This window comes from Diabrotica virgifera, chromosome 1, assembly GCF_917563875.1.
Source record: "Diabrotica virgifera virgifera chromosome 1, PGI_DIABVI_V3a".
Classification (NCBI taxonomy): Eukaryota; Metazoa; Arthropoda; class Insecta; order Coleoptera; family Chrysomelidae; genus Diabrotica; species Diabrotica virgifera.
The window spans coordinates 184,933,659-184,947,900 of record NC_065443.1 but is presented as its reverse complement, the minus strand read 5'-3'; the positions used below and the strand labels follow the sequence as shown (position 1 = coordinate 184,947,900).

At 33.5% G+C, this 14,242-nt stretch overlaps 1 protein-coding gene across 2 annotated transcripts in view; it reads right to left on the bottom strand.

Moving 5' to 3' along the window:
• Positions 1-14,242, bottom strand: part of LOC126881687 (probable multidrug resistance-associated protein lethal(2)03659) — a 463,648-nt gene that overhangs the window by 295,526 nt on the left and 153,880 nt on the right. The gene's annotated exons all lie outside the window — the stretch shown is intronic.

Below are 14,242 nucleotides of genomic sequence, written 5' to 3'. Positions count from 1 at the left end.
TTGTGATTGGAGTTGCATCAGTTGCAATAGTTTCTCTATTCCTGTTAATTCCTGTTCTTTTCTCTCCATAATCGTTGTATCTCCTTCATTACCCAATCCTTCTTCAACAATTTTTTCCTCTTCTCTGTTATTCTCTCTGCTTTCTTGCATTTTGCTTTGCCTCCTTGTGGTCGACATGTTGTTTCTTTCTGTTACTGTTTTCTTTGTCCCCGCCAAATGTGAAATTTTACAACACTCTATAAGTTGCAGAACACGACAAATATTTCTCCCCAAATTTAATAAATTTTCGCCACAAATATCAAATATGCAATCAGTAAATTTCAAAATAAATATCAAATGTACGATTGGTAAAAATATTAAATAATTCAATAGCAGTAAATATCAACTACCTACGATCAATCCATAAATCAAAAATATTTTTACACCTGGAAAAATTGTCAAATTATCTCTGGATCACCTGTAGTTATTCCTTATCTCTTTCCCTACCATCAAATGCAAAGCTGCGATATTTTTTAAGCCACCACGTTCTGGGCTCCAGTTAATGTGATATTCAAAGATCGGTGTGCTCAAAGCAATTGATTAGATAATTAATTAATTAATTAAATTTAATTTTAATGATGCACTTATGATTTAATCACACTATTTAATGCTCTAATCTCAGGGTTTTATATTCTCGTGCTTCAATATCTCCTTTGCTTTACATATGATAAATAAGGTCAAAGACTAACGGAATAAAACACATATATGGTACAAAAACATCTATTGAAATAAATTCACCCTCAAAATATCCTCTAAAAATAATATCTCCTATTCTGATTATTGAAATACTCCTACCACTATCTAAAGTACTTATTGAAATTTGCGTTATGAATAATTCTACAAAAAAAAATAAAACTGTCTCTCGGATGATGAGTTGTCCAAATTCTTGTCTGTGGTCGCCTACAATTTACTCTTAGCAGCCCCCTATGTAGTCAGCAATCTCGCAACAAACTATTGCAAGCCTATTGTCATCAATGACCCCCCTACAGATGCACGTATCTTTCAAAAAACAATGCTAGCCTTTTCTCCTCTCAATAAACTGAATCTATTTCTCGTTCCGGCATGCAACGGTGACTCTTGGAATATAAGTAGAACAATATAACTTACAATGCTTTACGTGATGAGCCTCCGTCAGGACACTTATTTCAACAAACTCACAGCTATTCATTTATCTGCCTTACTACTTCAGGAGACTCTCAGAGATCACCACTATTCGACTTGACGATCATTTAACAACTATCGTCTAGAATCACATTCGTTTAAAGGCCAGCACTAAACAGTAACGTTGAAAAAATTATTCTACCGTAAAATTAAATTATGTAAAAAATTATGAAAATCCACTGACAACGATTCCAAAGAATTAAATTCCAAATTGTCAATCTCAGATTCAACACCAACTTTTCCTACCATTAGAAATTTCCTAAAACTAATTACATGCCAATCGGTTTTTAAGGAGATTACATTCATTTAAATTTCTAAATACAATTGTTCCCTAACCCGGTCTCATTGTCCAAACACATAACCACTTCCTTATCATACTAACTGTACAAAGAAAATACTTAATCCCTATTTAAATTTTGTTTACCTACGGCCATCCAAAGATAATTGACTTTCATTTCTTCGAAATGAATTTTGGTATATTTTTATTATATGTTTTAACTTTTCTAAAATATTAAGATCGAAACCATATTAATTCAAATTTTACATATCTTAACAATATATATATATATATATATATAGTTTGTTATTTCCTGACCGTGAATTTTTAAATAGAAATATTTTTATTCCTGGGTTTTTCGGTCTAAATAAATGAAACACTATTCTTGCTTAAACGTCTCGGCTATTTGCCATTTTCAATAAGCACTTTAATGATTATAACATTACACTTTTTACAATATATTTTCACATACACATTCTATATTTTAATATTCACAAAAATGTATGCTTCCTTCTCGAGATGTTAACGGAGAATGAAGCATACATTTTTGTGAATATTAAAATATAGAACGTGTATGTGAAAATATATTGTAAAAAGTGTAATGTTATAATCACTAAAGTGCTTATTGAAAATGGTAAATAGCCGAAACGTTTAAGCAAGAATAGTGTTTCATTTATTTAGACCGAAAAACCCAGGAATAAAAATATTTCTATTTATATATATTTTGATTATATTCTCTTCATTTTGTTTCTTTGACATTTGAGTTAATTTTCGTTCCAAGCCTTTTCGTTTTAGTTAACATTTCATTCTGTAGTCTTTCCATTCAAATTAAGTTCCCATTCGCTATTCAAAAATTAAGTTCAGCTCTTCAATTGTTCTACCTACTGTCCTATTTCCGTAACGTACTTCAAATAATAATTTTCTGAAACCCGAACTATTTATTGTAATTAGCGAGCATCAAATATTCGTCAGTACTAGTTTTTCTCCAATATGTTAACCACTTAAAAATGAGTGCCTTCATATAATTTGTTCTCTTCCGAATAAAACTTGAAAGAAGCAAAACCCATGAAATAATATTATCTACAACAAGAAGTTATTCCCAACTTATTTGGGGTGAGTATTTTCTTAATTATAATTTACCTTATGCTTTTCGGCAAATATTTTAGTGAGCGATCCTTAGCAATGCTTGAGATTTTTTATTTATTATTTTCTTTATTTTTTTAAGCTTATTGCTATCGTTAATTTTATTCAGTTTTAATTACAATTTTTACCTTTGTGTATCTTCGTTGGGCAAGGAAATTATGTTTAGTGGTATTAATTGCGACCGTTTGACTTTAGTAGGACGGTCTACTTATACGCGCACTGGGTCTCCTTGCCAAACGTGGATCTCATGTGCTATTATACCCCTAGTAATACGCACTGTTTTTTTCTTAATCGCTGGGGAGAGCCTATTCCCATGCTGTATGAATCAAGTACAATCTAGCCTCCGTTCTGCACCGGTGCTCATGCAACTACAATAAGGGCCTGCATCCGAACACCTCCACCTCTAGTCAACAGAGGCTACGTGGAGCCGAAGTCCCTCCAAAACCTGAGGATGGCAACGGAGATCCTCTTGCAGTCAGGTGTTAGCAAAATGCTACTGAACAAATTAATTTCCTTGGCAATTTTCTTTTTGTTAATAATCTTCAATTTCCTTTCTTCAGTATTTTAAATAGCAATAATGTGTATCTGATTGATTTACTTCTTCTCCTTTATGTGCCGTCTTCTACCGAAGGTTGGCGACCATCAAACGATAGGTTTCTCTATTTTGTGACGCATGTATTATGTTCGCAGCTTCTGGTATTTGAAACCATTCTCTCAAGTTTCTCAGCCAGGATTTCTCCTTTCTCCCCAAACCTCTTCTACCTTCACTTTTGCCTTCCACGATAAGCTGTAGCAGACTGTACTTATCATTACGGAACACATGGCCCAGGTATGACGCTTTCCTCCTTTTAACAGTTGTTAACAATTCCACCTCTTTACCCATTCGTCTCAATACCTCTGTGTCGGTCACTCTGTCTGTCTAAGGTATTCTCAGTATGCGTCGATACAGCCACATTTCTAGAGCCGCTAACTACTTTATAGTTGCTGCTGTCCACCCTTCTACTCCGCAAAGTAGCGTAGAGAGTACGTTTTACGAGTATTCACCCCACAGTTTACTGTTTTGAATTCTCGCCAATTAGTTAAAAAACTTCAACTTGTCAATCTTAATCCGAATATTGTCATGCTTTCTTTTGATGTTAGCAATTTATTCACTTCAGTACTAAAAAATTAATCGATTAGTCTGGTTAACCCACTCCTTTTAAATAATTCTGTCACTTCTACTACCACTTCGTCTATTATAAACATTCTCAAAATTTGTCTATCTCAATATTACTTTGTCTTCAATAACAACTTTTATCAACAACCTGATGGTTTAGCAATGGGTAGTTGCTTATCCCCTTTCTTAGCTGATGTTTTTATGGGTCATTTAGAATCCAACTATATCACAAAAAATCCAGAGATCTTACACTGGTTCCGTTATGTTGATGACATATTAGTCCTCATATCTGCTAACTCCGATTCAGCTCACAACTTACTTCGTAAAATTAATCAAATCCATCCTAAAATCACCTTTACTGTGGAACTAGAATCTTCTAACTCCGTTAACTTCCTGGATCTATCTATTACCAGACTACATGACCACTTCAACTTCAACTTTCTTATCTACCGTAAACCCACTTAGACTTATTAGACTTATACGAGGATTTGGAAATTGTCAAGGACCTGAAGAAAAGTCCTAACTGTGTCAATAAACAAACATCCGTTAACCGCAATTTTGTCCCCATTTACCGTCAATTATTCTCATAATTCCTATTACTTATAACTTTCTCTTCTTCTATCCTATTCTCTCTCTTCTTTAACCTATTCACCCTTTTCAACTATGTTCTTCTTTCTCTCACTATTTCCAAACTCCTTTACACACACTAATCATTACGAACCACACCAACCCCCATTAATCTAAACCCAATTAATTCGCTCTACTATATTCTCACTTTTCTTGCATTTCATTACTTCATTCTGTTTAACCCTCACACCCTCCCTTTTTTCTCAATCCCTCTCTTTCCCTTATTACACTGGTCCTCTGACTTTACACCACAGTCCTTTACTTTTGTCTTTGACTATTTCCAAATATATTTTACCTCTCCACTTAACATTTCATCACTTAATTTCAGTTCTCACATTTAAACTCCGTCATTATTACAATTAAATTATATCAATGTTGGTTCTCTTAATTCGGATTTACTAATTTTATTTTATTCATTACACCTTTTTTCAATATTAATTTAATTTTAATTTCATTTTGTATCAACTGGGCTCACCTATAATCTTACATTTCTTTATCTTCAATTTTACATACCCACCACTTTTTCACAAGAATTCTCTCAAAAATGTTTTAAAAATATTTGATAATACATAATTACAATCCTTTTTTTATGTGGCCGAAGTGTCCTTTATTTGCTTTCTTCAATATTCGTCGTCTCTTGTGCTTATATATTGTAAAAGCCGGAGATACAGGATGCAGACAGACAGCAGTTTCTTAACGAAAAGTCTTGGATTTAAAATATTGTTTATTATTTTTATTTAAATAATTCTAATTGTATAAAAGTCGTAAACTTTGTATCTAGGGCTTTTCGTCTTCCTCGTATTACGAGAGATGTCGCTGTTTTGCGTCTCAAAAGGTGGAAACATTGCATCGCGATGTTTTTTCCTAAATAGGCAGGATTGTTGATATTTGTTTCAGAGTTGTAACTGCATAGCTTCACTGAGGATGCATAGATGCTGAAATAGCTGTATGGAGATGGTGGTCCAACTCTGAATCAAATAAAGACAAAAACTGCCTTTATCTTTTTCATCTTTACTCAGATTTGAGTACCTGAAACTGTTTTTCGGTCCTTTTCCTAGACGAAACGAAGGTTAGTACGTGGCCAAAGTGTCCTTTATTTGCTTTCTTTAATATTCGTCGTCTCTTGTGCTTATATATTGTAAAAGCCGGAGATACAGGATGCAGCCAGAAAGCAGTTTCTAAACGAAAAGTCTTGGATTTAAAATACTGTTTACTATTTTTATTTCAATTATTCTAATTGTATAAAGTAGTAAACTTTTTATCTAGGGCTTTTCGTCTTCCTCGTATTACGAGATATGTCGCTGTTTTGCGTCTCAAAAGGTGGAAACATTGCATCGCGATGTTTTCCCTTAAATAGGCAGGATGTTGATATTTGTTTCAGAGTTGTAACTGCATAGCTTCACTGAGGATGCATAGATACTGAAATAGCTCTATGGAGATGGTGGTCCAACTCTGAATCAAATAAAAACAAAAACTGCCTTTGTCTTTTACAATCCTTTTAATTTACATATTTCCTACTATTAGATTGACTATATCCTAACTCCAATTTATTATTTTAACAATTTTCATTCACATTTAAATAAAAATTTCCCTTCTACATATACAACCACCAATACAATACTCATATAAATAATTTTGCCAACATGGTAATTTCTCTGTATAAATAGTATTCCAATTCAAAATTTATTTATCTGCTCTCTCACCATCATCTGCTTTTATATTTTTGTTTATCATTATTACTAATCAGCTCATTCTTGCTTTTTAATCAATTTGATCAGTTTAATTTCATAGTCAACAGTTAAATTAAAATAATTTTATATTTTAAAAATTTTGTAAAACACATTTTTCTTTTCTTTTTTTAAGCAATAGATTTAAATGATAGACATTTTTAGATATTAAAATCTTTACCATATCATTGTTTTGGATCATGAACATAGAGTTAAATATTAGCATAGAGAGAGTGTCATTCAGAGCGAAGTGACGACACCATCTTTTTTATTTGGATTAGTGCTGTTTCACTCTTACGCATAGTAAAGCTGCTACAGTTGTCCTCCTCTTCCGTGCCTATATTCACACTGAATGTCATTATAGATTCTCGATACAATGTGTTAGAAGGAGATGCAGCAAACCAGTCTCTGAGATCTTGTCGTCAGGAAGCGCGGAAGGTAAGCTCCCTCTATGTTAATATATACCTCTATGATCATGACCTTTTGTTAAAACTTTTGAAAATCGACTACCTTCTTCTCTACTGTCAATGTCACTCCAAACAGTTCCTTACAAACCTTTGACACTTGGTAGTCAACGTTGACCTAAGATGGTTGATTGAGTTTCTTGATGGAGTTTCACCATGATGTAGATTGAATTATAATTTCAACCAATCATTGTTTGGTTCTGGGGCTATTTAGCAATTATTTGAGTAAGTAATCATAACCACATTTTTTAACTTTTCAATTTTAATAGTGGGATTACTTATTCTATTTTAGATTCACTGATGATTGACTGATAGGTCCGAAAACGTTCTGAATTGGATATATTTTTTTTAATCCATTGGGATTTCTTTTAAATTTAATAAATATACCTATTACATAGAAGTGGTTTTTACTTCATGTTCGAGTTTTTAACTGTATGGTATACAGCCAACCTATGGAACTACCACCTTTTTAGTTAATTAACTATCTAATGTCAATCAATATTTTGTATCAAATCTGGTTATTTGTTATTTGTTAAAAATCATTGTTAATCTTTGTTTATTAAGTAATGCCGCTAATGCCCTGTTGGTGTATGCGGTAACTTTTCTTTAGTAAAAAAATACTTGGAGCATAATAGATAAAATTTAGTATAGTAGACAGCACAGGCAATAAAAATGTGATTATTAGAACTCTAAAAACAAAAATAAAAATACGAAAAAAAGTTTAAAAAATCACTGAAACTAAAACTTGAATATTTCACCAAACTATGTCACTGGTCAGGTCTTTTTAATCCTCTTTCATGTGAAATGTTGAGCAGGTCCGTGGCGAGCGGATTTGAATGGCAAGATAGTCTGGTCTTGTATGTAGAATTACAGCAGATATTGTTTCGCTACCAGTTGGTAGCTGTAGATCATGGTGTAATATGTAGTTCAGAACATACCAAGGGGCATTTCAGATCTGGCGCAATACTTTTGATTGGAATCGTTGAAGATTTAAAATGTTGGTGTTACTTGCTGTTCCCCATATTTGTGCTGCATATAGCCATATCGGTTTTAAAATACATTTATAAATCAAAAGTTTGTTCTCCAGGCTAAGATTTGATTCTCGACTCATGTACCAATACATTTTCCTGCAGATTAAGCTGAGTTGAAGACGTTTTTTCCCAATGTGGGTGCTCCAATTAAGTTTACTATCCAAACGAATTCCTAGGTATATTACGACGGTATTAACTGGTAGTGGAGTGTTATTTATAGAAACAGGTGGCGCAATACGTCGGATGCTTCCGTTGCTATATAATTTAAAGCTATGACAACTGTGTCATCCGCATATGCAGCAATTGTTGTATTAATCGTGGTTGGGAGATCTGATGTGTATATTAAGTAGTACTCAGTATTAAATTTATCAAATATCAACATAGCACGATTTCAAATATTCTGCCGAAATTATAAGTCTAATAAGAAAAATGAGCCTTTTAAAGTAATATTGAAAAAGTGTGATCCATCTACTTCGCCTCAGTGCAACGTCGAATTGAGACAACATCTGCTAAGAACTCAGTATATCACGAGCATTTGGTGAAACGCATATTTGTAAGTTCCCAGTTCTTTAATACCTAACGGAAATGGATGGATACTAAATATGGATAAACTGGATTCTAATTGCTTTTAGGGAGATTGTTTGCCGCAATCAGTTTATGATGCTACAGTTCATCAGCGAACCAAAGATAATTTCAGAAATATTGCTAAAGGAATACATGTCTTTTTTATAACTGAATTTTTTTTTGTTAATTAAATCTTCTGCTTCTTCGTGTGCCTCATCCTTTCAGGAAAATGGCGATCATCACGACCCATTTTATTCTGTCTTCTGAAGAGTTTCTGAAGCAATTCTGAAGAGTTTATTGTTGTTTTTACAGTCCACTACTTTAAATTTGTCAACCAGGATATGCATCGTCTTTCCGGTTCTGTTTTTTCTTGTACTTTTCTTTATATAACCAATCACATCACGTTTCTTATTTCTTAGTATTTGACCAAAGTAGCTTATTTTTTTCCTTCATAGTGTTCAGTATTTCTTTTGCCCTTTTTATCTTTTAATGTTTCCGTGTTTGTTACGTGTTGTGTCCATGATATTTTTTACATTCTTTGATTATTTTTAACTTTTTGGTGACTGAGGAATAAATTTATAGGCCATACTATTCTTTATCCCGTTTTTAAAAAACGTAATTAAGGATCTGTGTGAGTGTGCATCCATAAAAAACCTTAAAAAATTTATCCAAAAATCAAACCAGACATAGCTCCTCGGGGAGAGGCCAGATAGGAGAAGGTCTGTAGAACGGCCTAGAAAAAGATGAAAAGATGCAGTCAGAGAAGATCTGGAGCAAATTAGAGTGAGACAATGGGAAATAGTGGCACAGGACCGACAAATATGGAAGGCAACAATGAACTCGGCAAAGACTCTCGAAGAGTTATAACGCCATTGCTGATGATGACTAAATATTGTTGACTTTAAATTGACAAAAAGAAACTGGTTTTTGGTATTAGAATCGATAATATCTTTTTCAAGACCAGCAGTTATCATCACGAAGAAGATCTAGAGAAAATGGGAGTGCGACAATGGGAATTAGAGTCACAGGATCGACAAACATGGAAGGCAATAGTAAACGCGGCAAAGACTCACGAAGAGTTATAACGCCATTGATGATGATGAGTTATCATCACGAATAGGCAATGTTTTGAACAGGGTATTCAAAGCAAGGTGAGCAAAAGATTTAAGCTAACAATTACAATGTGATTTCCACAGCCAAGAACTCACAATTGCAATTCGGAATTTGGTAATAGAAATTAAAATGCATGCTTAATTTTATTTGCTAATCATTATTTTCGTGCCCAAAACAGGTTTCATAGTGATTGCTATAATCCTCATACACTGAGGTTGAAAAATGTTTGCGTCAATTGCATTCAGCATACACCATTCAGACTTACTCACCACAGCAGCCAACCAGCGTTATCGTGCCAAAAGAATAATTCATTTCTATGGACTTGCAATCCTACTTTTGACCGGCTGTTGTGTAAAAGCTAAGTGTATTTACTTTTTCATTATTTACTTTTGGGTAATCTATTATTACAACAGTGTAAACTTTTCGTATGCATACGATCAGGTAAAATACATAGTTTTCGTGATAGATAGGGTTTTAGGTCGTTGTTTTTTTTCTTTGACTCAATATAAGTAGTAGTTAGTTCAAATAAATAAAATCAGGTCTTGTTTAATAACCATAAATAATTGTATCTTAAAATTTAAAAGGGAATCGGGTTGTAAACTTTCATCGAGGGTTTTAAATAGGGAATATGTCTAGGCGGTTTTTACATTGTATATAAAGAGTCACTGACCAGCTCATTTATATAAATCAATTATATAATTATTATTATTTTGCTAGGTGAGATACTTAATTTTTGGTAACCGTAGCGTTCTTGTCGTGTATCTCACTCTAGGCTAGTTCAATTTAGGAAAAATTACTAACTTTTAGTTGTAAGGACTTTGTGCTATTCTGACGGACTTTTGATTTTGGATTTTGCTATTAATACCTTTGCTTGGCCCAATGATATTGGATACTTTCTTGTTAAGTGGCCTTTGTGGTCCTATTTGGTGTTTTCACCATCCACTACCACTGTTACTAAGTTGCGTTATATGTTAATTGTGTGTATCTATATATAACATTTATTATTAATATATTTGTAAGTATTAAGGTAGATGTTTTATTTCAATCTATATCACCAGTATATAATATAGCAAGACAAGGTTAGTATTTAGTATTTTTGTGTTTCAGGTGGTCGTGACCAGTGTCATTTAGTTTCTTTCGTTCGTTACTTCAAAAATCTCGAGCTGTTCAAATTCTGAACCCAAAACTTAGGTTTTTTTCTTTTTCGCTACAGTTAAGTAGAGTGAGCTTTTAAGTAATGTGCCCCAGAAGTTGAGCTGTCCGAGTTGGCGCCCATTTTCTTCTCTCTTTATCGTCCCTTTTATCTCGGTCTATCTCCAGCGGTCTTACCTAGTTGTATTAAGTTTTTGTATTAACAGGTCTCATTTTCTTCCTACATAGTTACTATCATTTCATTATCATATCTTTCCTTTTTATATCTCTAAAGCCAATATTCGGTGTATTGAAGCTAGCCCGAATACTCACTTGAGATTTAGTGTCTCTCTGCCCAGATTTTTCCTTCTGAGCTAAGCCACTCTTCATTTTTGTCTTAAATCTCTTCTCTCCTATTTTGCCCATATTTCGTCATTCTTTTCTTCAAAAATCTCTATACCCAGAGTACAGAGGTTTCACTATTCGGCAGCAAATATTTCTTGGGGATATTTTGTCCGGGATTTTTTGTGGAGATATTTTGTCAAAAAAATTTGTGGGGATTATTTGTCTAGGATTTTTTGTGGTGATTTTTTGTCTGGAAATTATTTGTCCGGGGATTATTTGTGGGAATTTTTTGTGGGGATTTTTTGTCTGGGGATTTTTTGTCCAATAATAATTTGTGGGCATTTTTTGTCCGGGATTATTTATCCGGAGATTATTTGTCTTAGCTTCAGCTTCGACTATGTCATAACTTAAACTGTTCCATTAATTTGTCAAAAACTCGATTAACTAAAAAGTTTTGCCTTACAGTAGTTTTAAAAGACTCATTTTTAGTTTATAATTATGACCTCTTAGTTTAGCATCTTCGCTGATATTAAAAAATGTGATGTTCCCCAAAATTCCCCACAAGAATGTTATATGTACCTTCTTTCTATATCACCTCTTTCTTTTCTATGAGTTAATGGTGACAACTTGAGCTTTGTAAATCGGGTTTCACCGTTTAATCTTTCATAATTATTAAAAAGTAGCTTATTAGCTCTTCGTTGTACTCCTTCTAATAAATTAATGTCTCGTTGCAAATGAGGTTACGAAACTAATATTGCAAATTCTAGGTGATGTCTGACATAACTTTTGTAGAGTTTCAAAAACAAGTCTGGAGACATTCTAGGAAAATCTTTTGATATAAGGTATAAAGCAGAGTTAGCTTTACCGACTACATTTGCTGTTTGAGTAGACCAACTTACATAATGTTTGGTTGACCGTACCGCCAAAATCATTAATTTCCTGTACCGATTTCAGAGAAGCTCCTTCCAAAAAATATGTTATATATAGATTATTATATCCACATTAAAAGACACAACACTCACCCGTACATATTTATTGGAATAGCCCATTTCATGCTCCATTCTGAGGTTAAGGTGACTCTAAAGAGTATTAGCAATATCTATACAGTAATATAACTTTAAAGCGTCGGCATATGGAACCGCTTTTGACTGCCATCCGCACGTTAAATCAAATACGTACAGAAAAACAGAATCGGCTCTAATATTGATCCCTGAGGGACACCACTGGCTACTGCACGTGGAACACTGCAGTTATTTTCCACTTTGACCGAAAAAGTTCTTTCAGAGAGGAAGTTTTCTAACCACAATAACAACTCACCTCGCACGCCGTAATGTTCTAGCTTCAGCATTAATTTTTTTATAGGTATCTCACCAAATGCACGGAAAAAATCTATATAAATAATATCAATCGGTTCCTATCGGTCCAAAGATAAAGTCCATTCATTATGAGAGTGAAGGAGGTTGCTAGTTAGAGAACGGTTCGGCAAAAATCCGTGCTGAGAGACTGGAATAATCTTAGACAAGGAAATAGAGAGGACGAGTAATCCTATGACCAAAAGTGAAGCCAAACCGCCGCCAGAGATTTTGATCATCGACGTATCTTTGGGGTATGGTTATGCATTGAGTATTTAAAATGAAAACATGAAATGTATTTAAAATGAAGAATTTGTGTACGGTAAATGTTTTATTAAGTTGCTCATATTACGTACATATGTTTCAATACATACATATGTTTTTATTACGAATTTTAGATGAGGATTTACTTTATTTTTTATGAAATTTTAACCTTCAACGAACACCCACCACTGGCAACCCATTGTTATATTTGACGTGACCGCCATGTTTTTGGTGGCAAACAAACCAAAAACTGGGTTCACTTTTGGAACGTGTGTATTAAATGAGTGTTACCGGTCCTCTCTCTTTCCTTGTCTAAGGGAATAACATTATGCTCTAACCAAAAGGATACTAATTTATTAGCTATTAATTTTTATACTAGTTTAACTGATGTTGACGTAACTGTTACTGTTCGATAATTAGTCGAAAGGAGTTTATTTCCACTTTTATATATCGGTGTTACTATACCAGATTTCCATGAAGTTGGTATTGAATTTGTTTGCACAGATTTGGCCAGTAAAGCTGCCATTTGCTGGTTTGCGCTCTCTGAACTAAGTGAAAATTAAAACAGTTTTGCCTTCGCATTGTAACTGAATAAAAATGGTATTCATTTTTATTTTCTATTAGTATTACTCCTATATAGTAACTAGGTCCATTTTCCCTTGGAATTTACCAAGCTGTGTAGACGGGGTTGTGAATTGCAACTTTTAGAATTCCCTTTTATCTTCATTGCAGCATCCGTCTGGCTTGCATTTTTTAGAAGCCATGGAGGTGTTACCAGGAAAATGGTCCAATAAGTTTTTCAATTATTAAATATCTGTTAAAAATATTTTTAAATATTTTTATTAGAAAGGTAAAGTTTTTCAATCCTAATAGCAACATTAATAATATTGAAAAATATTAAAAATATTACTAAATGATTTTTAAATTGAAAACTTATTGGTACATTGAATAAAAATGGTATACATTTGGTACATTAAATAAAAATGGTACTTATTGGTACATTAAATAAAAATGGTATACATTTTTATTTTTATTAGGTTGAAAAGCAGATGTCGCTAGGTACCTACTCCATAACGTCAGTTGCAGTGGGAGGACTAGCTCTCAGACGATTTTCACTTGGGGCAGAGATAAGCAAACCTATGCCTCTCTGATGATGCCTCTAACAAGAGGCGAAAATCGTCGATTTAGAGTGCTGCTTTGCGCTCTCTAAACTAAGTGAAAATTAAAACAATTAAAACAAATCAGGTCCAGTAGATTCTTCCGTTGTAGGCTGTGAGTTTGTTGACTATTTTTAAGCAAGTTTCTTGCCAGGGGATTAGGATGACTTTCTAGGCGATTTATGTACCGAATACTGCACTGACCTATCACTTCACCTATCGTAGGTATTTCTAGATCACAATAAATGCCTTTATTTGACACGAACCATGGTGCGTCTGTTATAGAGTGTAACACTTTAGATTGTAATCTTTCAATTATGGATAGGTATGTTGGATTTTGCTGCTGTACCCCATAGCTGGATCCGCTAGGTCCAGATCGGTTTGAGTATTGTATTGTATACCAACAGTTTGTTACTTATAGACAACTTCGATGTTCTGCCCAGGATCCAATAATGTTTACGAAATTTTAAGTTTAACTGTTGGCGCTTTTTTCATATATGGGGTCTCCATGTCAAAGTTTTGTCCAGGTGCATTACAAGTTATTTAACGCTTTCGGCTTGTGGAATTGCTTTGTTATTTATTTCTATATTAGGCGATATTTTGCGACATTTTGTAAATATATGTTGTGATTTTGATTCATTGATTTTTATGCGCCATTTCTTTGTCCACTTTTCAATGTCCCTAATATGCC